Genomic DNA, 19,025 nt, shown 5'->3' with positions numbered 1-19,025 from the left:
AACTGGGAGGAGGGTAGAGAGAATAGTGCAACAATGAATGAATGGAAACCCAAAATCTCTGTAAATGTTTATGAAAATTAATAAAATATAGAAACTAAGGAACTACAGATAAAAAAAAAAAAAAGAAAACTCACTGGAGGGTCAGCTAGGAATCAGTTCTGACTTGATGGCATCTGACAACAACAAAGAAGTTAAATAACTTGTCCATAGTTGCAAGGTAAGTAAGTGGCAATGCTTTGATTCAGACATTAATAATGGCAGTGGAGAGAAGCCTAGTTCAGAAATATGTTGGGTCTTGGATCCACAAGGCCTCCATCGTGGTTAAAGGACCTTTGAAATCACGAAGCTGCTTCCAATCCATGACCAGAAGACTACTCTATACAGCAGGCTTAACTCCAGGCAAATCCAGATAACCCTTGCAATTCAGTTGCATCATATCCCTTTTGTCTCCACAACCCAGTCTTTGGTGCTTTAATTTGAGGCAGCTTCCTAACTAGTAATGTGATAGCTCAGTTGCCATAAGCAAAACAAAATTTACACCAGGGAAGCCCCTGCTGAGTTGGCAGCAGCCTGGGAGGTAGGGATCCTTGAGGCAGAAGAGGCCATAGAGCCAAGGAGCCCAATTTTCCCTTATCCCTGAAAGCATTGACAATCCGGGAGGCCAGGCACAGTGGTCAGAGGGTGGCTCCACAGCTGGAGGTCATTAATAGCCCAGGATTGCATAAATAGCAGTGCAACAGCAGGAGATGGCTTTAGTCAAGCTGCCAAAACCACTGAACCGAAGCCTGGACTCTGAGTTCACCAACTTTTTCCACTCGGCAGTTTGCACAGGCACTTTCTCAGAAAGTTGGAAATAGAAAACCATTTGACCCAGAAATTCCACTATTACGAATATGGCCTACAGAAACCAGAGCTGCCACCCAAACAGATGTTTGCATATGCATGTTAATTTCTGTGTTATTCACAATAGCAAAGAGATGGAAGCAACCCAAGTGCCCATCAACAAATGAATGGATAGAAAAACTACGGTATATTCACCCCAATGGAATACTACACAGCACTGGAAAAGCACGAAATTAATAAAATATTAAAAAACATGGGTGACCCTGGAGGACCTTATGCTGAGTGAAATACCTGAGTCACAAAAGGACAAACACATCATAACACCACTATTATAAAACAGTATTTACATGTGGGCTGGGGGGAAACTAAGATAAGAGAGGATAAATAATGAACATTGCATTGTAACAGATGAGGCAAGAAATTTAAGAACTTAAAAAAAAAAAAAGAAACATAGTTGTTGTAATTGACTATATTTTTTAAAAATTATACCTGAAAGCACCTCCATTCTCTTTTAAAAATGCAACACACACACACACACACAAGCAATCAAAAACAGTATAAATGTGTGTGTGAGGATGGGGGGGATCAAATGAACAAACTAGGGGGAAAATAGTTGTAATTCCTTTGTGATGGCCGCTCTGGTGACCTGGTTCATAGGAGTTGTATTGCTAACCTAGGTGGTTCAAAACCACTGGCAGCACTGAGGGATAAACATGTGTAATCTCTGATTTATAGTGTGATTGAAAGGGGACAATGCTTTTGTAATTTGGAAATATGTGAAGTTATATTTCGTTTAGTATAGACTTCTTTTTTAAAAAATATGTATCTCCTTGAATACAAAACACTGTTATTGAATTTAAAGAGTAGACAGAAATTGCAGCTGTCTGATTTTCCTTAAAAAAGTCATCATCAGTTTTAACCAACACATTTATTTTGTTATTCAACCTTAGGTAGGTGTTCCAACAGATGTTTCCAAATTTCATTTGTCCATGGACTCAGTTTACAATAAGCCTGGTAATGGCAGAACTTGAACCTATACTTTTGCAGAGAGGTTGACATTATAATCCAAGGCCTTAGATCACTTTACCACGCACGACTTTTAAAAAACAATATTTGATGAAGACACAGTACGTGTTTCATTATATTACTCCTATTTTCTACTAGACCATTTGTGCTTCAGAGTCGTCTAAAACACCATAAAGAACAACTAAAATTTACCAGGATTTTATGTGCCATGCACTGTCCTCACATTTACTGTCATTCAGTCCTCTAAATTGCCTTTTTTTTTAAAAAAAAAGTAAGTTTATTATGATCTTTATGTTCTAATGAAGATTAATGAGGCGCAGGGATCATTTAACTTGCTAGATGTCACCTAGCAGAAATGTTTAAAGAGAAGTGGGAAACATTGTGCAGTTGTATTTACCCAAAGATATAATCTTGACTTGAATTTTGCCAGTTATTGTGCCACATTCAGAGCAACAATAAATGTATGTATAACGTAACAACAATTCCTCGGTGATAGGGAGGAATATAGAATGTGAAAATAATTTCTCTCCCCGCGCCCCACCCCTAGAAAGTTGACGAAAGTTTGAAACCACGAGAGTTGAAGACTTGGCTAAAATTCCTTCTCTTTCAACGTCCCTTCTTAGCGTGGTAGAGCGCGTCAGTCTCATAATCTGAAGGTCCTGAGTTCGAGCCTCAGAGAAGGCACACTGTTGCTTTTTTTGGAACGTTTTCTTTTTTTTTTTTTGCCTCACATTTGTAAAAGCATTTGTAGGAAAGTTCAACTTTTAGAGACATTCTGCTGCCAAGCAAAGATCTCCTCTTCAAACCCACAAGAGAAAGACCAGTCTACGGTGATAAAGATTTGCAGGCCTGGAGACTTACTTTCTTCTGTGAGGCATCTTTTGGGTTTCAAAGGAAGATCTTTTGCTTAGCATCCAAAAGCTTTGAGAACTACGCCATTGAGGCCTCCAAAACGTAGTATTTTTCTTTTACTATAGCTCTAGATTCCCAATGGACACTTCTCCTCTGTCTTACGGGGACACTATGGGCTGGAATCTACTCATTAGCAGTGGATTTGGGTTTTGGATCAAATTTTTAAATATGAAGCTCAGGTTACAGAACCAATTCCAAACGCACCAATTATATGCATGTCAATATTGGCTTCCGGTTCTGATAGTTTAATTTTTCAGGCATAAACTTTTGTTTCTTTTCTATCCTAACATTCCCTCCTGGAGAGATCAATCCCCTAAAATCTTTTAGGGTTTTAGACGACGACCGTTAAAGCTCTGCTTCATGCTGGAATTGGGCGTTGACCTTGCGGAGGAGGGGGGGTGGACGGGGGAGCTTTGAAACTCTACAAGATCCTATTTTTCTGAGTCCCTTAATATTTTGGCTACTATGCCAGGTGGGTACAGGCATAGGCTTAAGAGGCAAACCTAAGGTGTTTTTTAATCCATTGTTGCAGACAATTTTTCAACACACTGACTACCCTATTACTTAATATACGAAAGTCTTTTGTTAGTTGCCTACTGCAACTATAATGACAGATCGCAGAGTTGAATCTTCCTTGAGTCAAAAAGTTTGGACTTTGATGAGGATGGCACAGGATAGGTAGGGCAGGTTTAAGATCCATTTGTTCATAGATTTGCTATTAGTCGTAATTGACTCAATGGCACTACTCCCTCTAACCAGTGGTTTGGGAGCTGGCTGGGGTGAAGTAGTGGCATAATCTACTTTTTGTTGTTGTTAGGTGCCATTGAGTTGAATGTGACTCATCGCGACCCTGTGAAGAGCCGACCTCAACTCTGTCCTATCCTGTGCCATCCTCATCATCACTAGAGGCCATTGCTGAAGTCACCATATCAGTCCATCTCACTGGAGGTCTTCTTTGCCTTTGCTAACCTTCCATCTTTCCAAGCGTGATGTCCCTTTCCTAGGAATAGCCTTGTCTAGCTTCATGTTCAAAGTATGAAAGATGAAACGTCACCATTCTTGCCTCCAAGGAGCACCCTGGCTGCACCTTTACCAAGACATATCTATTTGGGTTTTTGACAGTCCATTGGATATTCAGTACTCTTCTCCAACACTATCACTGAAAGGCATCAATTCTTCTGTAATCTTTATTCATTCATTCATTATCCAGCTATCTGATACATGGCAGGTAATTGAGAAGATCATCTTAGTCTTCAAACTGGCATCATTGCTTTTCAGCATTTTAGAAAGGTCCCTAACAGTGGGCTTACCCAATGCAATATGTCTCCTGATTTCCTGGCTGATATCAAGGGAGTTGATTGTTGATCCAAACAAGATGCAATCACTGACAGCTTGAATCCTTTCTTCATTTATTATAATATTGACTGTTAGTCCTGTGGTGAGTACCTTTTTTTTTTAAATTTTGAGATATAATCCATTCCAAAGACTGTAATCCTTGATTTTTAGCAGTAAGTGCTTCATATCCTCCTCATTTTTAGCAAGCAAATTGGTATCATTTGTATTACAGGTTGTTGATATACCACATTCCTCTTCTTAGAGGACTATTTGGAAGTTATTTGCTTAGCATACAGTTTGTGCAGATATTGGAGAAACACAGCCCTGACATACTTCTTCCTGATTTTAAACTATGCCCCCTGGCTCCACTTGGACAACAGCTTCTTGATTTCTACAAGCACAATTAAGTGTTCTGAGATTCTCATTCTTCTCATTAGCCATAGTTTGGTATGATCCACACAGTTTTCTCTGTTTTCATCCAGAATCCACCTGATATCAGCAATGATATCCCTAGTGTTGCAGCCTCTTCTAAACTCAGCTTGAACTTTTGGCACTTCCCTGTCAATGTACTGTTCTAGCCATTTTTTATTCTTATTTTTACTATTTTTTTGTGTGTGTATATCCAATCAGATCTGACTGGTACAGGTATGACTCGTAGTAACCCTACGTACGAGAGCCCTAAACTGTGCTCTGTCCTGTGGCAATCTCATTGTCCCTGACACACCTACCCCCGTTACCCCAGTCATTGAATCAATCCATCTCTTCAAAGGTTTTCCTCTCCTGCATTGTCCCTCCACCCTCCCAAGAATTACATCCCTCTCCAAGGACTGGTCCCTCCTTTCAACATGCCCAAAGTATGTCAGCTTCAGAATCTTTGTCTCCAAGGAGCAGCCTGGTTTCACCTTCTCCAGGACAAACTTGTTTGCTCTACTGTCAGTATATGGTATATTCAATACCTTTCTCCAGCACCAAAGCTCAAAGGCATCAATTCTCCTTCTAAAATCTCTAGTCATTGTCCAGCTCTCTGATGCATAGCAAGTGATTGCAAAGACCATGGCCAGTATCAGTCTCCAGACAAACATCATTGCTCTTCAGTACTTTGGAGAGGTCTCTGACAATAGACTTTCTCAATGCAATATGTCTGTTAATATCCTGACAGCTGGTGCCAAGAGGGTTGATTGTCGAGCTAAACAAACTAAAGCTGTGGACAATCTCAATCTCTTCACCATCTATCATGATGCTGCCAGTCAGACCAGTGAGAATCTTTGTTTTCCTGATATTAAGCTTGAATCCATTTTGACGGCTACAGTCCTTGACTTTCTGCACCAAGCACTTCAGGTCCTCCTCAGTATCAGCAAGCAGGGTTGTGTCATTTGCATAACGCAGATTGTTGATGAGTCTTCCTCCAATCCTGATGCCATATTTCTCTTCATAGAGTCTAGTCTCTCAGATAAACTGTTCGGCATATAGGTTGAAAAGACATGGAGCTAGGACACATCCCTGGCATGTACCCTTCCCAATTTTGAGCCATGTAGTGTTCCTTTGCTCTGTTCTGAAGACTGCCTCCTGGTCCAAGTATAGGTTTCATGTAAACATGGAATTCCCATTCTTCTCAGAGTTAGTCACAGTTTATTGTGGTCCACACAGTCAAATGCCTTTGCATAGTCAATGAAACATAGACATTTCTCTGGTACTCCCTGCTTTCAGCCAGATCCATCTAACATTAGCTACACTATTCCTAGTACCATGGCCTCTTCTTACAGCCAGCCTGCACTTTTGGCAGCTCTCTGTTGATGTACTGTTCCACTTGTTTTTAGATAATCTTCAGCAAAATCTTGCTTGCATGTGATATTAATGATATTGTTCAAATTTTCCACACTGTCAGATTCCCTTTCTTTGGAATGGGAACTAGGAATCTTTAAACCAAGGGCAAGTCACTAGAAAAATATGAACAGATTATTCTGATTTTTTAGATATTACAGTATTGAGAAAATGTTCTGTCAGGGAGCTCTTCAAACTCCTGACGAGCAATGATGTCAATTTAAGACTAAAGTGCCCCTGATCGAGCCATGTCACTATCAAACAAATTGAGTTCTACAAATCAGTAAGAGGGCATGGTTGAACTTAAAACCAGGCAATTTCCTATTAAAGACTTTAGGCACTACTGGGAGTTGAACCCAGGACCTCCTGTTTACTAGATAGGCGCTTTAGCCAACTAAACCATAGGGCCATGCAAGATTAAAAGCCATTAAACAAATCTATCTTTCTCATTTCATTTGGGCTGAAGGCAACTGAAATTATTCAATATGCAGGATATGAAGAGTTGTGTTCTGTTATACACAGAGTCGTTATGAATCAGAAATTACTTAATACCCAGCATTTGATGTCTTTAGAAAATATGCCAACTCAAAAGTAGGTACTTCATTTATATGGGCTTACTTCAGATCTAATAATATAAGAGGAAAATTACCAGGAAACTAGAGCACAGACTGGTATAATTGAATAATTTCTCTTCGGATTGACAAGAGAGTTCCCTCCTTACCATTTCTTTCCGTGTACCATAGAGTCAGAAGTGACCCTTAGACGACCCTCTGGTGTGTTTTCAGAGGCAGTTAATCATATGGGAGGATATTGCCCATCCTTCTCCCATTAGTGCTCCTTTTAAACTAGTTTGCCCTATTTTCTCCCCATACTTTCCTCTCTGCCTTGGTTTATTACTCTGGCAGTTTAAAAAGAGCTCGAAGAGAGTTAGTGCTTTCTGAAGTCAGTCCCTGCACCCCATGGTTTCGCCCAGGCTGGCACCCCACTTCCATCTCTCTCGGTGACTGCAAACCTGAAGATTAAGAAGTAGAAAGTCGGTCTTTTTGATTTTTCTTCCCATGTCTTCCACAATAAGGAATTTATGAGAACGTTAGGTTCCAAGTGCGTAGAAGCAGGGAAGTTGGGGATGTGTTGGCGGTCTCCTTGATTTTCTGCTGATGATCTCTAACCACAGATGGAAAAATCTGTGACGCTTCGTTTCCAAGTCCTCTGTCCTGGTTCCAGGGGTCTATGTTTATTGATTTCTAGAATTTAATAGGGTCTCCATGCGTGAGGACTCTGGCAATGGGCTATTTCTGGCTGCTTTCTCCTATACCCGTGAGCCTGTCAATTTGGCTTACAGTGGTTTGCGTATTTACCATTATGATGGCGACAATTATGACGTCAGTCTTTCAAATAACGGCAGGGTCACCTACATACAGCAGGCACCTCTCAGGAAGGGGTTTTCAAACTGAGGCCTGGCAGCCTGCTTCTGAAAGCTGACTAGTGAAAATGCTATTGATCACAGCAGGGACATAGTGCTGGAAGGTGAGATTCCCCCCAACCCCCTCCCCTCCTCAGTGCAACCTCCCTAGGTTGGAAGTGGCGTCTCTAGGGTTGGTGTCACCCAGTGTGGAAACTCGTGATGTTATACACACATGTGACTAGCCAACATTCCCCATTTAGTGGATGGAGTTGGCCCCAACCCACCCTACCAGCGCACCTAGGCAGGTCCTAGCACCCGCAGTTTACCGAAGCTCCTCTTCTTGCATGGAGGCAAGTGGAGGCCTTCCTCTCTGCCCAGTGGAGGGTTTCACTGCCCGCTGCCAAGGACGTTGGGACGATTTGGATATCACTCCCTTTGACAGTGTCAACGGGTGCAAGCCACACACCTACAGCCTCCAGAATGTCACTGTTGGGAACTCTGCCTCCTCAGAACTGGAACTCCAGGATGCCAGTCTCCAGAATGGGAAAAAATCTGAGCCCCTTTGCCTGGTGCAAAGGGCCAGAGAGTCTTCAAAAGACTTAAACATAGTTGAATTATTGTTGGAAATGTAAATTGGTAGAACCATTACAGAAAACAGTTTCTATAACCATTATAGAAAAAGTTAAACTCTAAAAATCCTATGAACAATAATAAGAGAGATCACCATATGACTCAGTAATTCCATTCCTATGTCAGTATTAGGGAAATGGAGGGGGGAGGTATCTAGAGATACTGACTTGGAGGTGTTGTAAACTTTTGGAATGAATAGTGGTGATGGCAACACAAAATGGTGAATGTAATTAATGTCATTGAATTTTCCACTTAAGAGAGTTAACAAGGAAAATTTTATTATATGTTTTACTACAATAAAATAATTTTTTAAAAAAATAATTTAATTAGATAATACCTAACCTCATTCTCTACTGATTTATCTGCTGAAGGCAAGAATACAAACAAGAGAAACTGGAGGGAGAGAGGGGGAAAGTGAAAAAGGGGAGAGGGAGAGAGAGAAAGAGAAGGAGAGGGAGAGGGAAAGTAGAGGTGAGAGGGAGAGAGAGTCATCAGTTATCTTTGTAAACTGCAGGTGGCGCTTTAAGGTCATGAAATAGATTGTATAATAGGTTGAGGCTACTGTAGTCTAGAGGCCAAAAGTTGTCCAAAAGACATAACAGTATTTTGCTTTTCCTTGCATTTTGTAAGTAACTGAGAAAATGTAGACAGATTCACAAGGAAAACGTTCTTGGGGAGCAAAACCTCTGTCCAGGAACTTCCCAGAACAAGAAAAAACTAGTCGATGCAATAAGTTAGTCCTGGGGAGTAGAGACAGTTGAAGATAAGGGAGTTGTTATGCGCTGTCAAGTCTAACCAACTCATAGCTGATCCTCGAGGGTTTTCAGAGACAGTAAATAACACAGGAGGAGATTCCCTCTGTGAGTGGATGATTGGAAAGGACCTAAGTCTTCAAAATTCCACACTCTGTCCTGAGGACTCTCAGCGGAGCCCTAGTGATTGAAGGGCAGTGGGCTGATGTTCAAACACGTAGGATTAGGACCAATTAGATCCAGTTTATCTGATTGGCATGGGCTTTTTGAGAACTATGTTTTCAAATATAAATACTTCAGTGAAAATAGTACCAATAAGGATAATCATTACCATAATAATTCAACTACAAATCCATTACTATTAAGTAGTAACTGATAGCTGACCTTCTATAGCGGGTTTTCTGGGACTGTAAATGGCACAAGAGGAAAAAGCTTGTCTGTTTCCTGCTGAGCAACTGATCAGCTGGTAGATTCAAACCCACTGCCTTTGAGTTGACAGTGCAATTCCTTACCCACTAGGCCACCAGAGACTTTTATTATAATGATTGTTGTTATATGCTGTCAAGCTGACTACAGCTTGTAGCAATCTTTTGAATAACAACAGACCTGAACATGTACCATCCTCACAATCTCTGACGTGTTCCAGCTCACTGTTAGTCACTGTATCAGTTAATTTTGATGAAGTCTTCCTCTTTGTCTCTGATCCCCCACCTTTTCCAATATGATATATTTTTCCAAGGACTGGATCCTCCTGACAACATGCCCAAAGCATGTAAGACAAGTTTCATATCCTTGCCTCTAAGAAGCACCCTGGCCACACTTCCTCCAAGATAGACTTGTTTGTTCTTTTGGCAGCCCATAGGATATTTAGTATGAGCCCCCCACCCCAAGAATTTAATTCTTCTCTCATCCTTAGTCATTACCCAACTTTCAGATGCATGTTGTTGTTAGGTATAGTTGAGTTATTATGACTCACAGCAACCCTGTGAACAACAGATATGAACCCTGTTCTATGCTATGCCATCACCAATAATCCTTGACACCTTGCAGCCTATTGCTGCAGTCATTGTGCCAATCCACTTGGTCTTCTCCTTCACTATCCCTCCACCCTCCCAAGCATAAGGTTCCTGTCCAGAGAATAGCTCCTCCTAGCAACATGCTTAAAGTATATGAGGCAAAGTTTCATTATCTTACCTCCAAGGAATAGTCTGGCAGCATCTTCTCCAAGACTTGGATCAACATACCTTTGTTTAAACTGACACTGTTGTGCTTTAGCACTCTGGAGAAGTCCTTGACAGCAGATTTTCCCAATGCAGCACATCTTTTGATTTTTTGACTGTTGCCAATATGGGTGTTAATTGTAGATTCAAGTACAAGAATGAAATCATTGACAACGTCAATCTTTTCTCCATTCATCATTTTGTTGCTAATTGACCCAAAGATGAAGATTTTTGCTTTCTTAGTGTTGAAATGTAATCCATTTTTATGATCTTCAGCAAATGCTTAAAGTCTTCTTGAGTTTCTACAAGCAAGGTTGTATCATCTGTATAACAGAGGTTGCTAATGAGTCTTCCTTTAATCCTGATGCCATACTCTTTTTTACAGAGTTCAACTTCTTGAATGAGTTCCTCAGCATATAAATTGACTAGGTATAGAGAAAGGATATAACCCTGATGCACATCTTTATTGATTTTAAACTATGCCATATCCCCTTGTTCTGTTTGGACAACATAGACCAAGAAGCTGTTGTCCAAACATTTGAGCAATAGGCAAGTCTCAGTTACTGTACTGGGCCACCCTGGCAGGAGATTTCATGTGTAAGACCTAATACATAAACTGGTGAGGAAAGGAGAAGCGAACACTCTTACCTCATCATCCTCTCTTGCAAACACTTTCTCATTATTTGGTTCCCAGAATCAGAAGCTCTGTTTATTTTCCTGGTCTTGGCTGTTTCCAGGACTATAATGTCTTTAAGGTAAAACACTAGAGGGCACCAATATGTTGTTAAGTGCTACTGAGCTGGTTCTGATTCACTATGCACCAACCTCACTATCTCTGTTCTTAAATCCACCAGAAGCATAGAGTGTGAATTTCTCAAATGGAAGTGAATGGAGACCTCTCCCCATATTAAAAACATACTGCCTGCAGGCTGAAGTTGAAATTCTCTCTCTCTCTCTCTCACTCTTTTTTTTCTTTTTCTTTTTCTTTTTTTTTTTAGGGCATTGAATGGTGAATGCTATCTACTTGGAGTGTCCACTTTCATACATAAAGTCAAGATTACTGATTCAGGCTGAACCAGTACCCAACTTTGCATTCTGATTGTCATTATATGAAAATAATAAGAGATTCAAAATTCTTTAGGAAACTATTAAGGTCTCTAATTGTTCTGAAGACCTTCAGAGACTCAAAAGAAACAAAAAAAAAATTAGAGACTTTTTTCAACAAGCATTGGTGGCTAGTTCTTTGGTTAGAAGAACCTGAATATTTTATAATAAAATCTGAGACTGAGCCTAATATCTAAGAAGGACCTCAGATCAGTGCAGTCAGATTCTAAAGAACCAAAGTCACCCTACAGGTTAAGAATGTTGCCTTAAGACCTGATGGACAGATACTGTTATTTGAAGTATTTATTACCATTACTTGCAGCTGTACCAAACACATGTACCTTGTGGTTTCTTTCTCATTCAGTTCTCATTTTCTATCAATGCCAGCTCCTATCCTTTCTTATGTCTTTTAAATCAAGTTTCAAGTTAGAGTTTAGAACAGCAATTATAGTTTCTAAATCTATCTTACTAAAAAAAATTTGGAATCTAAATTCAGATCATTATCTCCATGAATATACTAAAATGTAGATGTAAAAGAGAGAGAAATGTAACTAGGTAATGCAAGAGTCTGAGTGAACCAATCTCACTGTGTCTGATCTTTCTGGAATACACTCAGTGTCTTCATAACTGCCATACTTGACTGATAATAATCTAGTAAAAGATTTCTAGAAGAACCAAATCCAATGGACTATGACTTGAACAATCAGATTTAAACAAACAACCCCCCCAAAAAAAGCCCACCTTTTCTGATCAAGATTTTAAGTTCAAGACAAAACATCAAATTCTTTCCAAAACATTCTTCATTTCTCATGCTTATCTGTAAGTCAGAACTGACTCTTACAGGAGGAAATCGCCCATCTCTCACCTGTGAACAGCCAATAGTTTTGAAGGACGTGTGTTAGGTTGAGAGCACAGCTCCTTAGAACTAGGCCACCAGACATTTTGCTTGCTCTGCTGTGTCTGGCTTGGTTTGCCAATAATTATCTTTTAAAAGATAAAATTGGGGACAATTTTTTAATTTAGGTGCACACAGGATCATGATTCTTGTATTATTTGATATTTTACATGCATATCTAAATTTACCCCACTTCCCAAGAGCAAAATGTATTTTCAAATATAAGTACTTGTGCTTTAATTTGTAAAAAGAGAAAATAGCTGTATAATTTCTTTATCTAATCTTTTCTTTTGAGATCAGCTGGCCCAGTGGACAGAAAGCCATGCTACCAAGCCAAAGGTGGGTGACACAGTGACTATAGCAATGAGCTAGAGTGTATCAGGGGTGGTGAGGATGGTGTAGGGTTTAGATTCATCATTGGCAGGGCCACTATGAGTTGTAGTCAACTCAATGGCACCTAATGACAACAAAGTTGGGTGTGAAAGGAAAAAGGAGCATGGTTGTAAGCATTACAAAAACACCACAGTGAGCTCAATTGCTGCAGATTTTTTATTATTAGTTGAAACAGTGGTAAAAATCAGTTCAAAGTTGGTGATCCAGAGTGAAAGGAGACCTCCTATCACCTAGAGTGAAGGAACGTCCCAGCCCAGGTGCCATGACCTGAATGCACTAAGGGACAGGCACCAGGGAAGGTTCTGGTAGGATCCTACCCGGAGGCTTTGGGACCCACCATCATGAATGCGTTCCTCCCTTTTTGTGAGGTGAGGCTTCTGCTCTCACCCTGCCTTCAGAGGTCCTGTAGAACTACAAGTAGCAGGGGAATGGAGGGGGACTGTGTAGGGAGAGGAAGTGTCACAATGCATGAAGGGGGCCTAGACATTCTTGTTTCCAGTTCCTGATTTCTTTATAATTTAAATTTTAAGGATGGAAAAGGATTGGTGTCAGAGTGTTGCCTTTTTGAATCCGAAAAGTAACAAAATGTCTGATTACTATGTAGTACACTCAGCTGTGTACAAAAGGGCAGGAATTCAAATTTACCAGCTATTTTGAGGAAGAAAGATATAATCTACATCCATAAATAATAATCTTGGAAACCCTATGGGGTAGTTCTCCTCTGTCCTATAGGGTCACAATGAGTCTGAACCAACTGGTCTGCAATGAGTTTGTTTTGGTTTTAGGGTAACCTGATCCATTTACTCTGTAGGATGATTTTTCTTTGGAACAGATGGAAAGAAAAATTGATATGTTGGGAAATAAGAACTGGAGAGATGGGTTTCCCATTCCTAATGATTTAGACACACACACACTCACAAAAGGTTAATCAGAACAGAGTACAGGGTGGCTGGATATATGTAGTCTGGGTTGGCTTTGTTCAGCTAGTCATTTGGTTGGGAGACAGGACTTTATTCTTGCCATTTTTCTGGTGTTTTCTACTGGGTTTCAAACTGTTTCAGGTACTCCATGATGTCTGCCTTGACAGTGCTGACTGACGTTTGATGGTGCCAGCGCATGACAGGGACTCCATCTGGTCCCACCAGGAACTTCTCAAAGTTCCAGCGAATGTCATGGACCTTCATGGGTTCCCAAAAGAATAGGCTTTTTGAACCCAAAAGCTCAGAGGTGGGAGGGCAGGAGTTCTAGAGCAGATAGAAAAAACAAAAAGACACATTTATTTCTGCTTCTGTTAGTACTTATTCCCTAGATAATCTACTCGCCATTTATATCTCAACATTAACTACTTGACATGTTCCTAATCACCATAAACATTTCAATCAATCATCACCAATACCACAACTGTTAACACCATTCAAGCCACCAAGAGATAAGAGCATGTTGCTAGGAGTAAAGGAAATGGGAAAGATCTGGCAGGGACCTGGAAAGACAGGGTAATGGTGGGTATACCTCAATGGTGATTAATTTTATAAAATATAATGAATGGAAATGATTGTATGAAACACAATGTGAATGAAGGATCATGTGAAATACAATGTATATGAACTTTGTAAGCAAACCAATATAAAATAAAGGTTTTTTTTTAAGTATGCTGCTAAACATAAAACATTCCTCATTTCCTATTTTTCCCATTTCCATAATTACCTGATGATTCTTCAGAAAATAACTATAAAAACTGTATAGCTTTAGTTTCCTTAGCTGAGATATAATGGGTTGGATTAGTGTAGTTGTTCCTAGAGTTTGAGACCCCCCCCTAAACCAGTAAAAATCAAATAGCAGTAATAGTCAAATTTTCAGAAACCTAATAGACCAGTAAATATCAAATAGGTTTTATTGAAGATTAAGGAAAAATTATCAACATTCATCATGACAATAAAAAATTCAAATGAAAATATTAAATAAAATTTAAATTTAAAAATGAAAGGATTTTAGATATTTAGGTCAAACCATATAAAATTGCTTGTATTGGGTAGGCGGCGTGTGCGAGCGGCCTACCGGCCCAGCCCGCTCCCAGCTCCGGGGCCTCCGGCCTGGGCCCCGCCGGACCCGGGGCTGCGAAGAGGCCGGGCCCAGAGCGCGCCATGGACACCCCGTGCCCGGCGCCGCGCGGACCCCACGCCCCGGCCTTAGTTTCACTTTCTGCTTTTGCTCCACTGCGGAGGGAAGGCAGGACGGGAGTGTCGACAAGATGGCAGACGGGGAGCTGAACGTGGATAGTCTCATCACCCGATTGCTGGAGGAACTCTACTATACTTAGTGGTAAAAAGATGCACTACAGCCGGCGGGGCCGGGGAGCTGCTGCATCACTACTGACCTGCCCTCGGGTTGACTCAGCAATTCTGGTAAATCACCGGCCTGTAGCAGAATCATCACCTGTACTAGCCACCCCAGAGGAAATTGCTGAGATGCAAAGGAAAAATGAGCTGAAACTCAAGATAAAGGAAGAACATCTTGCTGCTTTGCAGTTTGAAGGCTGCAGCACTTCCATGATACATCTTTAAGGATATGAGCATGTACGGCTGGGCACGGTTGATGGCAGTGCATCTAAATTCCAGGGTCGATCTCCATAATAGTCTGTGTTTCCTACTGCCAAAGGGGCCCTTTAGAGTAGTGAGAGAAGACCTTCACCCTGAAACCCACAGCGTCCCTTTTCAGCAGGAAGTAGCTAAGAGAATGCACCATCCCCTTTTCCTTATGAATCAGGGTGAAGTCTCTCTCAGGGAGGAGAGATAGGGAATGGCAAGGGACACACTGACAAGGGAGATTGATCAGAACTGGCTTTGGCGGGCACTGTGGCAATTGGACAATTAAAACAGACATGGCGGGGGGAGGGAGGAACGGACTGGGGAGGAGGGTGGAGAAAGCAGTACAATAATGAATGAATGAAAACCCAAAATCTCTGTAAATGTTCATTAAAACTAATAAAATTTAATAAAAAAAATCCCAGTGTAAAAAAAAATTTGCTTGTATTACCATTTTGAATAACAAAACTGACAATTTTAAATGTCTTAGTATAATAATTTTTAACTTAATATCAGATATTAATATTCTTATTATCTTAATATCAGAATATAATAATTCTCTTACTTTCCTCCTGTGTGATTAACTGCCTCTGAAAACTGGTTGGAAGGTCAGCTATGGGTTGGTTCTGACACAATGGTACACAACAATAATCAGATATTAACTTCACATCAGAATTAATGAATACTGGTCTTTATTCATTTATTTCAATCAGAAAGCTCTGGTAGCTTAATGATAAGGCTTTGCACTGCCAACCCAAAGGCATACAGTTCAAATCCATCAACTGCTTGTCGGAAGAAAAATAGGCAACCTCCACCTGTGTGATTTACTGCCCCTGAAAACCCACTGCAGAGTCAACTATGAGTCACTTCTGACTTGAGAGTGCATAACAACATGTTTAATAAGCTAAGCTTTACGTGGGGGAAAAAATGTCAACGTTGTCATTTTTCTCATTAGTGTGAATGCATGACAATTTTAGTAAGATCCAATTTGACTCCGAGAAACAGCATATGGGAATTAGTGCCTAAAGAGGTTCTCTACGGCCCTTCCGTTTTCGTTCTCTGGCTCCAACACAATGTGGTTTAACGACAATTCTTGCATAAAACTCTATGTACCCGTTTCTATGTTTATTTCCCCAACTAGATGTGAGCTATTAATAATCTTTGTTAACTTATTGCATAAGCACAGTTGCTTAGCTTATAGATGGTAATGATTTGAAAAAGAATTCTTTAATGAGTGATTAAATCATTACCAGTTAGAAAAATTAGTTTATGTAAGTGCAGAAATACATACGCTTGTCAAACAAGAGCTTATCATACAAACATTATGTATTTCCTCTGCTTGAAATCAGAGTTCCACAAAAGTTGTTGCCATGATCTCTAAGTTACTACAGCACTTCATTCTAAGGAATGACATGATCTTTCCTGCTTTCATCCCCACCAGACCAATACATTCCAGAATTACGTTCACTCACCTTCAGGAAAGTAAAGATCTTCTGCTCCTTTTCTCCATTCACATCCCCTTTCTCAAAGAGCTGAAAATTGGGAACAAAGTCCCCACCTGGACGCACATATCTGCAATGACCCCAGGAGGATTCAAATTAAAACAAAGATGAATGGCTATTGTAACTTTGCTTTAAAATATGAAACGAGACATAAAAGGGATAGAGGTAGTAGTTAGGTAGGGTGAGGAAAGAAGTCTCTGGGTATCATGCAATGTGGCTTTATTGAACTGATAAGAGTGTCAAGTAAATGGAAAGACCTAATTTGAGCTTTAATATAGGAAAAAGAAATTAACCCTCTTTCCCATCAAACTCTTCATGATTCATCTCGAATTTCTATGTTCTTTCCTTTTCACCTCACCTCCCAGCTCTGGACCTAGCATTTTTCCGTTCATTAGATTTTTCCCTGGTCTCACCATCAAAGCATGCTTTAGCATATTGCCAAGATGACCAGAAAGAATTAAAAGAATCCTGGTGATATTCTTGGACTTATTAATAATGGTCAGGTCTCTAGGCAGAGGAGGGAAGGAAAATCCTGGCAGAGTCTTCAAAGGATGCCAAGCAATCACTCACTTGAGTCCAGAGAGGATCTCTGTGTTTCTTCCTGGTTCTTGTTTTCCAAACTGGTTGCAGGGAAAGCCTAACAAAATTAGACCAGAAGGCTTCAGCTCCTCTTGTAGTGCATTCAATTCTGTGAGAAGAGAATGAAGAGCATGGGGTAGCTTGGCCAGAAGCCCTCCCTTGAGCAAAGACACGTTATGGAATTCTCTCTCTTCCCCGCCCCCGCCCCATTTATTACATGAAAAGTTCAAGATTACAGAGATTGACAAGTTTACAGAATGTCATCTGAATAGTTGGCTATTTCTCAAACAGTACTCCCCATAACTAGCTGAACATCAAAATTAAATGAGAGTCATTTTTAGGAAACACAGATTTGTAAGTCCTACATGTGGGTTCTATTTGATTCCGAAAAGAAAGTCAGATTTGAAAACAACTTCCTTCCTTAATTGATCAGTTGATATTATTTTTTTCCTTTTAAAGAAAAAGGTAATCACAATGGATATGCTACCCCCCTCCCCAACTTCCTCCAAAATGACACATCTTGAGGATTATGGGTGTACTTTAGTCCCAGGAGCATTTTATGTTGCTCTATTCTAGGAGTTATTGTTGTTGTGTGCCACTGAGTTGGAACCAACCCAAAATTGACACTCCAGTGAGTTTTCTGAGGCAATTAATCATACAGGAGGAGATTGCCCATTCTTCTCCCACAGAGCAGCTGGTGGAGTCTATTTGTATGCCTTTGGGATTGCAGCACAGCTTCTTCCCACTAGGCCACCCAAACTCCAATCTCAGAGCAGCAGAGGAAATCTGATATTGTAGGCCTAGTGCCAGAATATGTGTCACTCTTTTCTCAATTCTAGTGTAATTTCCCCTGGAATCCTCTTTGAGATCCCAAGGCATGAACTCTTAACTATTTCTAGCCACTGCAAAGAAGTTATCTGCTCAGAATTATACTATCATTGCTATCTTAGTCATTTTCAAGTTATATTTATTAGGCTCTTTGATGACTAGATGAGGTGACCAAGTGGTTAAAGTGATGAGCTGTTCCACTGAGGTCTGCATGCAGGAATTTGAATCCCATCCCTACAGTTTTTGTTCCACATTTGGTTGCCAGAGTAAGATTTTTGTTGTTGTTGTTGTTGTTTTTATTGTTGTTAGGACACTCTGATGGCCTAGCGAATGAGTTATGCTGCTAACCCAAAGGCAAGTGGTTCAAATCCACCAGTAGTTCTGCAGGACAAAGATGGATAATTTTTTTCTGTGTAATTTAGTCTCCCACAGAATTGGTTCCAACTTAATGGCAAAAATTTTCAGGTTTTTTTTACACTAATAGTTTTTTTATACTAGGTGGGGCAAATAGTTAACTACTAAACGAAAGCTGGAGGTTCATTTCCACCCAGTGACTTCAGGAGAAAAGGGTGGTGACCTACTTCTGAAAAACCAGACATGGCAAGCTTGTAAGAAGTATAATTCTACTCCTCCACATGTAGCATCACTAGGAATCAGAGTCAACTTGATGGCAAGTTGGTGGTTGGTTGGTATAATAGAAATATTTCACAAAATTTAATTCTGGTCCTTTGTCAGTTTTTTTTAAGGAACTCTTAATTTCCTCATTTACAGGATAATGTGAATGAGAAACTCTTTAAAATCCTCATCAACTAATTTGATAAACTATCATAGCAGCACAATGGAAAATTATGTATCTAAAAAGTAGACATGGAAACTCATCCACTATTAATATTGAATAATTTCCAAGATTTTCTACTATGTGAAAAAGATTCAAATAGTTACCTATAGAAAGGGAAACATAGGTTTCACTATACCCTTTTATATCGTTTTATATTTTGTGAATGTGTTACTTATTTAAGACAGAACATGTTCAAATTGAATCTAAAACAAATAAAGTTCTTGTCATGCCTCAGTATGTTGTTATTGTGTTGTTATGTGCCATCGAGTCTCCTATGACTCAGCAACCCTATGTACAACAGCCCTAAAACTTGCTCTATCCTGTGCCAATCTTATTGTCTCCAACACACCTATCCCCATT

General features: G+C 40.1%; 1 non-coding gene and 1 pseudogene across 1 annotated transcript; both read right to left on the bottom strand.

The window, feature by feature from the left end:
- Nucleotides 1-6,272: 6,272 nt before the first annotated feature.
- Nucleotides 6,273-6,346, bottom strand: TRNAT-AGU. Its single transcript has one exon. It is a non-coding gene; the product is annotated as a tRNA-Thr (tRNA).
- A 7,027-nt stretch (nt 6,347-13,373) lies between these two features.
- LOC102855913 overlaps nt 13,374-19,025 on the bottom strand; it is a 13,662-nt pseudogene continuing 8,010 nt past the window's right edge.

Source organism: Elephantulus edwardii, unplaced genomic scaffold (assembly GCF_000299155.1).
Source record: "Elephantulus edwardii isolate Elephantulus edwardi_28Jun2011 unplaced genomic scaffold, EleEdw1.0 scaffold00433, whole genome shotgun sequence".
NCBI lineage: Eukaryota > Metazoa > Chordata > Mammalia > Macroscelidea > Macroscelididae > Elephantulus > Elephantulus edwardii.
This window is presented reverse-complemented; position numbering and strand designations above follow the sequence as displayed.